The 13,040-nt window shown below is 36.6% G+C and overlaps 1 protein-coding gene across 8 annotated transcripts in view; it reads left to right on the top strand.

Moving 5' to 3' along the window:
- Positions 1-13,040, top strand: part of Trps1 (transcriptional repressor GATA binding 1) — a 248,156-nt gene that overhangs the window by 169,384 nt on the left and 65,732 nt on the right. The window lies entirely within an intron of this gene.

Raw genomic sequence — 13,040 nt, 5'->3', positions numbered from 1 at the left:
TATTCCACTGTGATACATTGTGAGTTTAACCTGCTTCTCTGGTTCATTCATAAGTTTTCCCACAAACCTTTAGTTTTGCAAAAGACTGGGCTTGTAGAAACTTGCATTTCTCAGTAGCGCAGGTAAGGGAAGAGGCTTCAGTATCAGGAAAGGTAAACTGGCCCTGTTTTGAATGAGTAGTCACACTGTAGTATAAGGAAGTAATTTCCCTTCTTCCAGTGGAAAACATTTGTCTTTCAGAGTCTCTAGGAATTGGAAAGTTGATCCCTATTCAGTAAATGGCTAATGTAGACATTTTTTCCATTGAATTTCCACCGTAATTTGACTTTTCTTTTGCTGACATAAAAATAAGATCTATTAGACTATCGTACAGGTTTCATTACTAGTAAATAGCAGCATGTTTCCTTGGGAGCAATCGAACAACAGAGTACAACAGTGCTTACTGTTTCTTAAAAGTTGTGTCAGATTGTCATGGTAATGCAGAGTTGCATCATGTTGTCATAGCAACAAGAATTATAAAGGGAATTTAAAGAGGAGGAAGAGATAGCCTTTGGTGATTTGATTCCTTTAGCTTTAAAGATTTTGTTCCACCTCTCTTTCCATGTAGTTTATTTTATTCTGATAACATGTGGAAGAGAAGCAAGGTCAGAGGGAATAATGGGAACCCAGACTTCCTCCCAAGTGAAGAACTACAGCATAAAGGTTTAAGCCATCCTGTCCTCATTGAGCCAGTAGAGTTCAGGGTATGGAGCAGGGGACCAGACCTGTTGCTGTCAAGCCATCCCAAATCCAAGCAGGTTGAAGTTCTATTCCAAGTGGGTTGGAAAGGTATTTCTTCTTTCTCTGTGATTATTCATGGCTTTCCTTTCAAGCAAAACCATCCCAGTCCTTCCTCTGAACAAAAGCAGCATTGAGTGTTATGAGCTGATTCATCGAACTTTGTCAGGTTTGGGGAAGATTGCTTTTCTCTGTAATTAGAATGATTTAAGTCATTATAGTTGCTCAAGAGGTTAAACCTTGACCCTTGAGGTGAAAAACTAATTTCAATGCTAAACCATTTCTATTATTCCATAATGGGAGGGGAAAATGCTGTAGAGGCACTTGAGAACTTGAGACTTTTGTTAATGGAGTGCATCCAATGAACTAGTGAGAACTGAAGCAAAATAAATTTGTAAACTTTGAAGATTTGCTAGAAATCAATGGCGTTGCATTTGCCTTCTCTTGGCTCCTGCCCTCATGGCATGAGCAACTCGCTTTTGTTCTTTTTGTTTCTGCATCTCCTCTTCTCTACTTGCTTTTTCACAAAGTCTTTAAAAGCCTGGCAAGTTGGAGCAAGTTTTCGGCATTAATAGTGGGCAGGTAGTATAATACTATTTTTAATGAATGTCTGTTTTCTATTCTTTACTGTGCTTTCTTTGGAATGAGGCCCACGAAACAAAGTATTAAGAAAACACACTGCTGCCCTGGAATGTGTGTATTAGCTTCAGATTATTTCCTATTAGCAGATTAGCTGCAAGGCTATTGGCTTAGAAAGGTCTTTGAGAGTATTTTGTTTTGTAACTGATTCAAGCCATGGGAGAGAATTGCCACCATGATTGGAAAGGAGAATTAGCTACTGTTGCCATGGACACTGGAGTTCACAGTCCATTGTTAAATCCAGTGCTTCAGCTTGAGATGCCCCAGCATGAGTTCAAGCTTTGTTAAGGAAATGATCGAACATACTTTTTCAGAGCTGTAACAGAACCTTGTGAAAGATATATGAAATATATTTTTTCTACAGGTTTCAGAGTTTTCCATCAAAATAAATAGATCCTGTTCCACAACCGTCTGTCAACTAATACAGAATTCTATTTAAATATGTATCTTTTTAACATGTTCCTATTGATTGCTTATCTTTAAAATTAGTTTGTTTAAATAAAAAATAATTAAATGTTCTAATCACTTTCTTCTAAGATCTATTCCAGTATACCTTCTAACAGTGTGAATTTATGATGGTGTCCTATATTGGGTGCACCTGTCTAGAATATTTTAAAGGTTAATGTAGATTAAAATTGATCATATATCCCAAAAGTAGGCTGTATGCCGTGCAACTTAAATGGACATGTGCTTTTAAAACTGGAAAGAATTTATGGAAGTTGAAGAATAGTGGGTTGACAAAGGTGAAAACTGGTGAAGTTCAAAGGTAATGTGACAAAATGTTATTGCTGCCAGACTTTTGCTCACTGTGCATTCTACAGATATGTTAAGCACAGGCTGGAAGCCAATCGCAGTGTTTCGTACTTCAAAGAGAACTTATAGTCTTGTCCTGGATCTCTTCCATTGCCTCTTGCCCCTCCTATTCATCTAAATCATTTTTATTTTGTTGTCCCACTGACAATATTGTTTTGTTCTTCTACTTACCAGAAGGACCTAGAGTAAATTATATTTGTGCCACTAATTGATTATGTGACCTTGGGCAATTAATATAGCTTATCTGAACTGCAACTTTATTATTTCTAAAGTACAATGGCAATGATGCCCACCTTGTATAGTTGTTTATATGGACTGAATTAAATAACGACTAGAAACATACAGACACATGGAGAGAGAGGGAAAGGGGAAGAGAGAGAGAGAGAGAGAGAGAGAGAGAGAGAGAGAGAGAGAACACTTGATACTGAATATTTATAATTGTAATATTTAGGTGTTTTTAGTGACTCACTATTTCTGTATTTAGTTATTTTAGCATATTAACCATATTGCTGCAGACTCTTTTTGTCTTCCCAACTAACACATGAAGATCTACCTAGTCATTTCCCTGGACTTATCTCACACTTATTTCTTGGACATTTTCACCTCTGAGACTTTGCTTAGTAAAGTTACCCAAAGGTGCTCTTGCCTCTCTTTTTCTGGCAAAGCTCAGCATTTTCTATAAGACTTACACTCTCAGAAGTGTTTTCTGAGTAACAGAACCTTTATCTCGTCAGTGTTTTCCATTTGTCCTATCAATGGTTTGAGTGTGTGTGAGTCCACACACACACACACACAAACACACACACACACGATCTCGTCAGTGTTTTCCATTTGTCCTATCAATGGTTTGAGTGTGTGTGAGTACACACACACACACACACACACACACACACACACACTCTTTTACATTTACCTGCACATATTCAAACATATACACACCTATGCATACACATACATGCATGCACATACACAAACATACCACACATACAAAGGAAAAAAATCAAAGTAATATGCATATTGGAGACAAGGTGGCATCCGGTATGAAATTAAAAGACTTTTAACTTGTCATAATCATCAAGTTTTCCTGTGCGTGCTGCATTTATTAAAGTGTTAAATAACCATATCCCAAGGCTATCTGTACAAGCATTTTACAAATGAACCATTTTATGCACTTAGTTGCTAATGTATAAAGGACTGGTCAGCTTCTCATCTTGATATTGATTACTGTGTAAGTGAATATTCCGGTGGCCTTGTACTGGCTTCTCACCAACAGGGAAGGAGGAACATGAGAACAGCATCAAGATTCCCATGATTCCTTTCTGTTAATATTACGATGAGACTATCAAGCTAACAGGACAAGCAAGCCAATTGTGCGTCAAGATAGCATTAGTAATAATGTGGTGTGTTGCTAACTTATGCATTCCACAGCTTCTTTTGTAGTCTTGATATTTAAGCCCCATATTATTAAGGGACTAGGGAAATGAGTCAGTTCGTGAAGTGAAGTGAAGACCTGAGTTTGAACCCTACTACCTAGATAAAGAAGCCATGTGGTAGTGTACACATGCAATCCCAGCCATGGGGAGGCAGAAATAGTGGATGCCTAGAGTCAGTGGCTAGATAGACTTGCCAAACTGGTGATCCCAGGTCCAGTGAGAGACCATGTCTTAAAAAGTAGGATACAGAACAGCAGAAGACACCCAGCATCCACTTCTGACCTCCACAGGCATGCACACACATGAACGTGCATGTGTACTGTGAAATATATATGCATGCACACTAATAAATGAATCTCATATAAATGAATGAAAATAGTTCTGTTGTTTTGTGATAAAATGTGGCAATATCATCTATCTTCTGAGAGTATAAAATTAAAGTTTCATCAAAGACACTGCTGAGTAAGTAAGAGCTGCACAGGATGGAAACGGAACTCTTCTTTGGAAAGTTTAGTACCACACAGTCAAGATTCAGATTGTTTATCCTGTCTTGTACCTCAAAGGGGGAGAAGACTATGCCTATAAGTTGGAATTCTTAACCAAAAATTAAAGAATTTTCTGTAAAATCACAATTCAGAGTGCTTGTTCCAATGTTTGTGGCTATTCCTTTATCCTATGTGTCTAGCTGAATATAATAATAGAATATTGAAAATACAGAGAATCACTCTTGTACTTAAGGATTTATTCAAAATGACAGAGCAATTGCTTTCCAATGGACAAATAAGCATCCAGCCCATCACCCCTTATCTGGGGAAACATTTGTCTGGTTGTTGATATTTAGTTAAAGGAATAATTTTAAAGGATATAGTTACAGTATCCAGTTCCATGAGATTAATTCTGTTGTCCAAGACAGTGGAGACATTTGAGCAGATGAACTTGTGAATGCTGGCAGAGGGAGTTGAGAAATGAAAGAAATAGCAACAGACATATAGGCATGTGATTCAAAGAGACAGAGAAGATTAAAATACACCGATCATTGAACTAAATTTGTAGCTGCTTCTAGTATATGTATGAATTTATGCTCTAGGATCTTAAATTCTCAGAATATTATTCATTAGCTCTATGTGGAAAATATATTTTGTATGCATGCAGAAATTCATGCATGTGTTTGTATATATAAAGACTGTATGGATTATAATTTGAAAATAGTACTTCATGAAGATAATGACATAATTAACTCCACTTTCATTTTTAAATAATAATTTTGTTTTAAATTATCTTCACTTTAAGGAAAAATTGAGAGTGAAATAGTCGTTACATGTTCTTAATATACGGATTTCATGTAAACCGAAATATTTTAGAATTCCTTGCAAAATCATTCTTGCTTCAGTAATATCCTTGTGTTAGTAGAGAAAAAAGGTTGTTTGACAGAACCATTGTGTGTGCTTTGCATTAATTGTCTTTATAAAAATATAATTGGAAAAATTAAACGAAGTAAAATGTACTGATAACCATGAGCCCAGCTCTACACGGTGGCTTTTTTTTTTTTTTTTTTGTACTCTTATAGTTAGGTAAATAGAGTGAAATAGAAGACTATTAGAAGGTATTAGAAGACTAACAGAAGGGTATTCTTATGCACTTTGTCTGTAGAAGATAAGAAAGAGCACATTAAAAGCTAAAGGTGGATCAAGAAATGTATATTTTAATATAGTCAGAGATATGAAAGAGTGAAAACATTGTATACACTAGTTCTTTAAAACATTTTGCATTTCAAAATGAAACTTCAAAGCTCGTTTTTAGAAGCAAAGTTCATGCTAATAGGAACTCTAATAAAGTATATTTCTGATAGCATTTGCCACCCTGTCCTCTCTAAGTGTCATAGACATGCTTTTCTTCATCATGCCTTTCAGCAAAGTCCCCTTTGCTTTGAAATGAGAATATAATGTGGCCTCAGAATATCATAATTCAATGTCTTTTGATACAAATAAATGAAAACAAAATACACCCTCTTTAATTAATGTTTAAAACCTCAAGCCTTTACTAGTAAACCAAGAAATATATGATTGTTAAACAGAATTCTGTCAGACAATGGGATGTCATAAAACTTTTTAATTAGTAAGATCTGAATGCTTCAGGAAGAATTCTGTGTCTTTACCATAAAACAGGGCTTAAGGGGATAAAAATTGTAATTTTCATCTTGAAAGCCTGTTGCTTTTTAAGGCTACAATTCACCCAGTCTTTTAGTTTTGGTTTTGTATTATGTGATTAATTGGGCAATGTGGCTACAGAAAAATTACATCACAAAAAATGTTGCCACATGTGGTGATAAAAGATGCTAACATTTTCTCAGTCTCCTATTTATCGCATCTGTTTCTAACTGAAAGTGGGTATTCCATATAATTCGCTTAAGGCCATGTGTGTTTCCAAGTTTAGAGAGGAACAGACCCAGCAATATTTAGGTTAAGAAGTCCCACTAAGTTGTGGACGATGGTTTCCAGGAGGCAAAGTGTGTTATTCTGATGAAGTAGGATTATAAAATCACCAGAACTACACTTCTGGAATGCTGTATTGTCACTACAAAAAATTCAATAGAAATATTTGGAACTCACTGCAAACAATTTGATTTTTTTTTTTTTTTTTTTTTTTTTTTTTTTTTTTTTTTTGTCTTTTTGAGACAAGGTCTCCCTGTAGCCCCAGCTGTCCTGGAACTCACTATGTAGACCAGGCTGGTCTTGAACTCACAGAGGTCTACCTGCCTCTGCCTCCAGAGTGCTGGGATTAAAGGCATGCGCCACCACACCAGGCAAAATCTAAAGGAACTTGTTTTATTTTGACCAAATAACCGTTTATTGCTGATTTGTATAATTAAACATGATTGGTTGATGACCAACTCACCTCCCAATGGCAATAGAACAATAACAGTTTCAAAAAACAAAGCTCAGAAAACCATACCTCATAATCCGCCATGTGAATATCTCAGAATTAAGTAGCGTTGAGCCTTCAGCCCACTACTAGAATTGAGGAAGAGACAAAATGCTGCTTAAGGGTTAATTTTTAGTTATGCTTTTAAGTTCATAGCTGAACTTTTCTATCACTACTTGAATAGGGTCCTGTCAATTTTATAAATGGCTCTTTTTCTTTCAAATGCTAAAACATTAGCACTTACTATTTCTTACTTTTATTAGAAATATTACCTAATGGATAAGTACTTCACTAACTAATAGAACACTCTATCATCAACTGAGGTTTCTGTTGTATTAATTCTATGATTATTCTAACCCACAACTCAGTATATAGTGGGAGTGTACCCAGTTCTCTCTGTGTATAATAAAGAAGTTATAGAAACTGACAAAACCATTAATACTGTAAATGTGTCTTGAATTTTCAGATTTCAGTATAAGCTTCTATGGAGAAGTGCTAATACTTTAGCAAATGCTTCTTGTTTACACAGATAATCATAAGAGGTGACTGAATAAATCATTGACGTTTATGCTAGTTTTCTTTAGTAGGCATATGACATGTTTTATTTATAGAACATTTTATTAATAATTGAAGGAGGAGAGATAATAGTCATAGTAAATTCTAAGAAAGAACAATTAGAAATCGCAGTGGCTTCTCATTGTCTAGTTTTTGCTGTGTGCTGTGCTCTGTTCTAGTCACTGAGCAGGTACATGCTTTTATTACTTACTGCCAACAGCCGATTGATGCCATTACTGTTTCCAATCAGAAAACCATACCTCATATGTGTATGGAAACGTGTATTACTTACTGCTAACTACCCTATCTGGCCGATGCTATTTCTAATCCCTATATGTGTGTGTATGGATATGCATGTATTACTGCTAATGGCCCTGTGAGACAGTTACTGTTGTTAGGCTTTATTTTCTAGTGCGCTGTTTCTTTCAGAAGTATTGTCTTTTCTTCAGCCTCTCACACAAAACATCCAGAGTCATCTTAGATGTCTCATCGCTTTTCCGTCTCCCACATTTTTCACAAATCTACTTTCCTGTTTATTAATTCTACCATGTCAAGCTTTGAGCATTCTGAGACAAATAATAATTTACTGCTTCCAGAACTTAGCATTATCTGTGTGATTGTTCATTTTCTTCTTTGCCACAGAAGTACTCCTTATAGCATAGCTTTTGCCTCTCTCTCTCTCTCTCTCTCTCTCTCTCTCTCTCTCTCTCTCTCTCTCCCTCCTCCCCCTCCCTCCCTCTCTCCCTCCCTCCCTCCCTCCTTTCATCTCTGCCTCTCCCTTTTTCCTTTCTTGTCACATGAATTAATTGCAAAGACTCCATTCTTTCCTAAGAAAAAAGTGAATACAGATGTGTCATGAATATACAGGTTATTCTGACCTTCTTTCATGTGTGTCATGCCTGCCCTTTTTCACAAGTGCTGTTCTGTGGGAGTCACCTGCTTCCTCTCCTGATTTACAGACTCCAGTCTACTACCTGATCGTTTTTTTTTTCTTTATTCCTTCTCTTCTACTCTCCTGACTATCTTGCAGTTATGATAAGCTTGCCAACTCAAACCGTGCCCTAATTCCAAAACATCTAATAATTCAGGCATGAGATTTCCCTAAACTGCTCTCTATTTGTGTCTTGCTCCCTAGCTCCATCATACAATATGGCTGTGTTATGGTAAGTTCTTTTCCATTCCCCATGGACAGCGGATTTATACTATTGTCAGACATATTGACAGTATGTAGTAAATATAGTGCATATAAAGAATTATTTAGGACACATCAAAAAACTAAAGATCACATGTTTATTCCTGTATGTAGCAAATTGCTCTGAATTTAGCAGCTCACAAATACTTTAATTTTTTTTTTTATCTTGGTCTCTGTAAGTCAGGAGACAGGGCACAGAATGACCCTGAGCAGAAGCTGATGTGTCAGCCAGGGCCATGCCTCTCATCTGAGGTCAGAGACCTCTTCCTTTCCTTACAGCTGTAGGACTAAGATCCTGTTTTCCTTCCCACTGCCAGCTCCTAAGGACAGTTCTTTGCCATGTGCTTCCAGAGATACCTGGTTTCTCCTAGTTGAGTGGTGGCACATTCCTGATTTTCTTGACTAAGATCTGCCCAATGTTAAACTGTCCTGTTTGAATTCAAGCCCACCCTACTAATCCATTGTAAAATCATCTGATTTGGGAGCTCAATTCTATCTACAGAATTCTTTCCCAGCAGTTTCAGATCAGTGCTGTTAAATAACTGAGGTAAGATTGTTATAGAGACCACAGATCTAGAGGATCACCTCAGAATTTTGCCAATCACAAGGGATTGGGATTTCTTATGTGCAAAAGCAAATACCAGTCTTGCTATCATGCGATGGGTCTCCTGATTTTTCCAGAACCAAGTCAGAAAAATGCTCTTTACTTACATTCAACCAGCACTTCATGGGCTATACGTTGAAATAGATCAGTTCTACTTTGAGCATTTTAACATGTCTACCGATGAGATAAAATAGAGAAATTAGTATAGAATCTTTCCAGGTCACATTATAGGAGCTCATAGGAATTAGTGTCTTTTCAAGAAAGAGGTAATTCTTAAAGTGATTTTAGTTGAACCTAATCTTTTAATCCACATGCTTTCGGAATACATTGTAAGCAAAGGAGATGCAAAGGTGGAGTAAGGGTCTAAAGTAAGGTTCTAAAGAAATGCAAGAGAACACGACAAAGATCAGCTGATTTTTCCCCTTTGTTGCCACCTCCAGGACAGGATTCAGGAAGTCTTTAGCAGCTTAGTACATTAGATGCTTTCTCCGTCATAGGAACATTATATTTGACTAGTCCCTCGCAGATGTGTGAAAAACTAAAATTTGCAAGTTGGTGGATCATTGAATATTCTCTCAAAAATCTTCAAACACTGAATATTAGACATATTAAAAGGAGCATAGGGCAGTCATATTTTGATTATTTGTTTATCACAATGTTTTCTCTGCCACCATCTTATGTAATGAAAATTCACACCATTTATTACTATTACAAAGATAGTTGGAGTGCTTAGATTTTCTTTTTTGAAGGTTGCCTGTTATGCTGAGATATATTGGTGTTGACTTATGCCAATTAAAAATGAATTTTTACTATTTCAAAATATATGGTTTATGTTGATCTCATCCCAGTCTGTAAGAGGACTTGTATTACTCAGTTTTCTCTGCATGATGGTAGGGGGGAAACATACTTACTTAACCTGGAAAGCATACTTATATCTAAAAAAAAAAAAATCTCTCTTCTTTTTAATAAACTAAATGGTGATTATTCAGTTTGTACCGTTTTTTTTGTTTTGTTTTGTTTTGTTTTGTTTTCCCTGTAGCCCCAGCAGTCCTGGAACTCACTATGTAGACCAGGATGGCCTTGAACTCTCAGAGATCCGCTTGCCTCTGCCTCCCGAGTGCTGGGATTAAAGGCACATGCCACCATGCCAGGCTTTTACCATTTTTTTATGCACTGCAAACATTTACACGTCCAGAGGCTACTGAGAACTGATTGTGTGCAGTTTCCTTGCTGTTATGTGGATGAAATTTACAACCTGACCTCTGGCTGGCTGACAGTTTTTACAAAATCAATAGATTTTCCCTTCCTACATGTATCTTCAGCGTGTGTCTACAAAGGAATGTGGAGTAGAAAAGTGTTTGAATATTCACTGTGCTATATACTAGGTGGATAAGCTTGCCCAAGTTCATTTCGCTGAACTCAAATCTCACTTTAAATGGAGATAATTATTTCTTTATCATGAAGTACTTAGAATGAAATAAAAAGACATGAGCAAAGTGCTCGACCCTTTGTCTAGGACATCCTAAGTCCAGTAATAGTAGCATTCTACCACCTCTTTTGCTTAATACATTTAGCAGCTATTGAGTTTACTCTGTGCTGTGCACGGTGTCAGGTGTTACCTACATAATGTTGACTAAAACCCAGAGTGCTGCTATTGAGGACAAGACCTACTTATAAGGCATACCGATGTACATGTGTTTACAGGCCTGGTTATGTAATGCACGAGGATGTAAATTGCTACTGCTGACTACAGAAGACAGTAGCTTATATAACAAGTTGCACTGATCACATGGTAATAATTACATTCATCTTTCTGGGTTTTTGTATGGCTTTCTGTGCATTTTGGTTTTAGTTAAGGTGGAGTTCTTTGATCGGGAATGCCCACAGGGTGTGCATTCTGGCTATTGAAGTTACATTCTAGTTTGCTGCTATTGAGGTTACATTCTAGTTTGCTGCTATAGCCACATTGATGGTCAAGTGGAGCTATTTTCATATTCTCCCTAGATTTTATCTTTGATGAAAGGAGCTAAAAAGATTTCAAAGGAGTTACCTTGCCTTAGGGTCTTCCTTCTTCTATTAAGCTGATGTGTCCCAACTTTGTTGGGATTTAGGAACACTAAAAGGCCCATGTTGATTGAGTTTTGACTTGAAAGTGAAGGAGGGAGGTTACTCTCTAGTGATGCAATATTAACAAGAGCAGGGGAGTCATCGCTGGGGATTCTAATGCAAAGTTTTCTCTTCCCAAAGAGTCTTCTTAGCAACTGAAGCACAGAAAACCTTTCACCAAAGTGCGGTGAGGATGAGCTCTAGTGTTTTTAAGCATATGACAGAGTGAATTTAAAATTAAGCCTTCATGCTCAGTTGTGATGCATTGTGATCAGCTTTCGCACGTAGCTTAAATTTCTCCTTATCCATCACAAAATATGGCACACTAGGTAGGCCTCTAATTATTTATTCATAGATATGTCTACCTTCTTTTGAAATCATGTAGATTTTCCCTCCTTGAATTGTTCAAATAGCAAAACTACTGACCGGACATGAGGCATAACAGTGAGATGCATCAGTGAGTGTTCTCTTTCTGGTGTTAACTTCCCCTGTGCTTTACCCCAGGGATCCCTTGCCTTCTCTGTACTCAGCAGTTTGCAAAGAACAAGTGAAGGCACTTTCCCACCTTGCCCTATATTCTGTTTATTGGTCTTTTTTATCTGGCTTTTTGTGATTTTATTTTCTATGTATTTCATGTGTCTTATTTGTTTGCTTTTGTTAGGCAGTGCTGGAAACCGAACTTCTGGCTTCACACACGCTGGGCAAGTGCTGTACCAATGATCTGTACTCCCAGCCATGTTGGCATTTTAATTTCCTCCTAGTTGTCCTGAGATTTCACAGGGACTGCTTTTTAATCTCTGTTTTAGTTATAGTGCCTTATGCAGTGTCTTATTGGGCACAGGTCTCAGAAGAACTTTTCTAATCAAAGCCTCAGGCTAAAAGTTTGATATTTGAGCTATATTGAAACATTTTAGAAAAATGCAGGAAAAAAGTCATTTTCTCAGCAGATATACTTCCCCAGGTTTCCACTGTGTTCTTGAAAGCAGTTCTAAACATAGTGGATCTCTGTTCCACAAATAGTTCTCTTTATTTGCAACAAGCTGACAGGAGCTTCTTCAAACAGTCAGAGTAGTTGCTCAGATTTTGGAATGAATAGAGTTCTCATAATAGTTTTAATGCCCTAGTTTTTTGATGATCTGGTACAGTTAGATGAGGCTCTCTAGAGTTTGAGTTATGAAACAGAATCACTTAACTTCCAAGATAGTCTAACTTTTGTAATGTATAAGGACTAGTATTGGAACAGTCACAGTAGAATGGTGAGGTTGATTAAGATCAAAGGACTGCAGAGCATCACAAAAGGTTTGAGGCAAATTGAAGTTTAAGCACCATATGTTTAAGGCACAACATTTGGCAAAGTCGTGCTCTGCCTCTTAAGATTCTTAATTCTGGGTGGCAAGCCGCCTTTTGAAGATCTATTTATAAATTTAATATTTCTGATCTAATAGTGGGCAAGCAAAATATATCCATATATTTGCAAAACAGTTACTTTTTCTAAATCTGTTGTCATTTGATTCTTGAAAAAGGCGTCAGCTCATTTACGGAAATAGGAAACCAAATATCAACAAATTGCAAAAGAGAATTTTAACTTAATACTTCCTCTTCATAATGGTAGGAAGGAGAGAAGCATTTAATATTTTATTTTAATATAAAATCTATTTAAATGTTTGTAGTAAACCTTTTCTCTAATGTTAATAATTCTGTCAACTTATTTCAGTGGCTGACATGCACATAAATCGAGTATATTTTGAATCAGTTCTTTAGCATGAGACATTAGACAACAGCAAGTTCTGTTAACTAATTATGCTCAATTGAAAATTCAGAAGAGGTTCATCCTATGCAAGTATGATCATTTGTAGAAAGGAACCGTTTACAAGAAGTCTTCTATTTTAAAACTTGGTAATGAATAGAATGAAAAAATACAGGTACACACAGATAGATAGGTAGGTAGGTACATAGATAGATGATAGATAGATAGATAGATAGATAGAAGATAGATACA

This window comes from Nannospalax galili, unplaced genomic scaffold (genome assembly GCF_000622305.1).
Source record: "Nannospalax galili isolate Female #2095 unplaced genomic scaffold, S.galili_v1.0 scaffold17, whole genome shotgun sequence".
Taxonomy (NCBI): Eukaryota; Metazoa; Chordata; class Mammalia; order Rodentia; family Spalacidae; genus Nannospalax; species Nannospalax galili.
The sequence above is the reverse complement of the archived record's forward strand: the minus strand, read 5'-3'. Positions and strand labels throughout refer to the sequence as shown.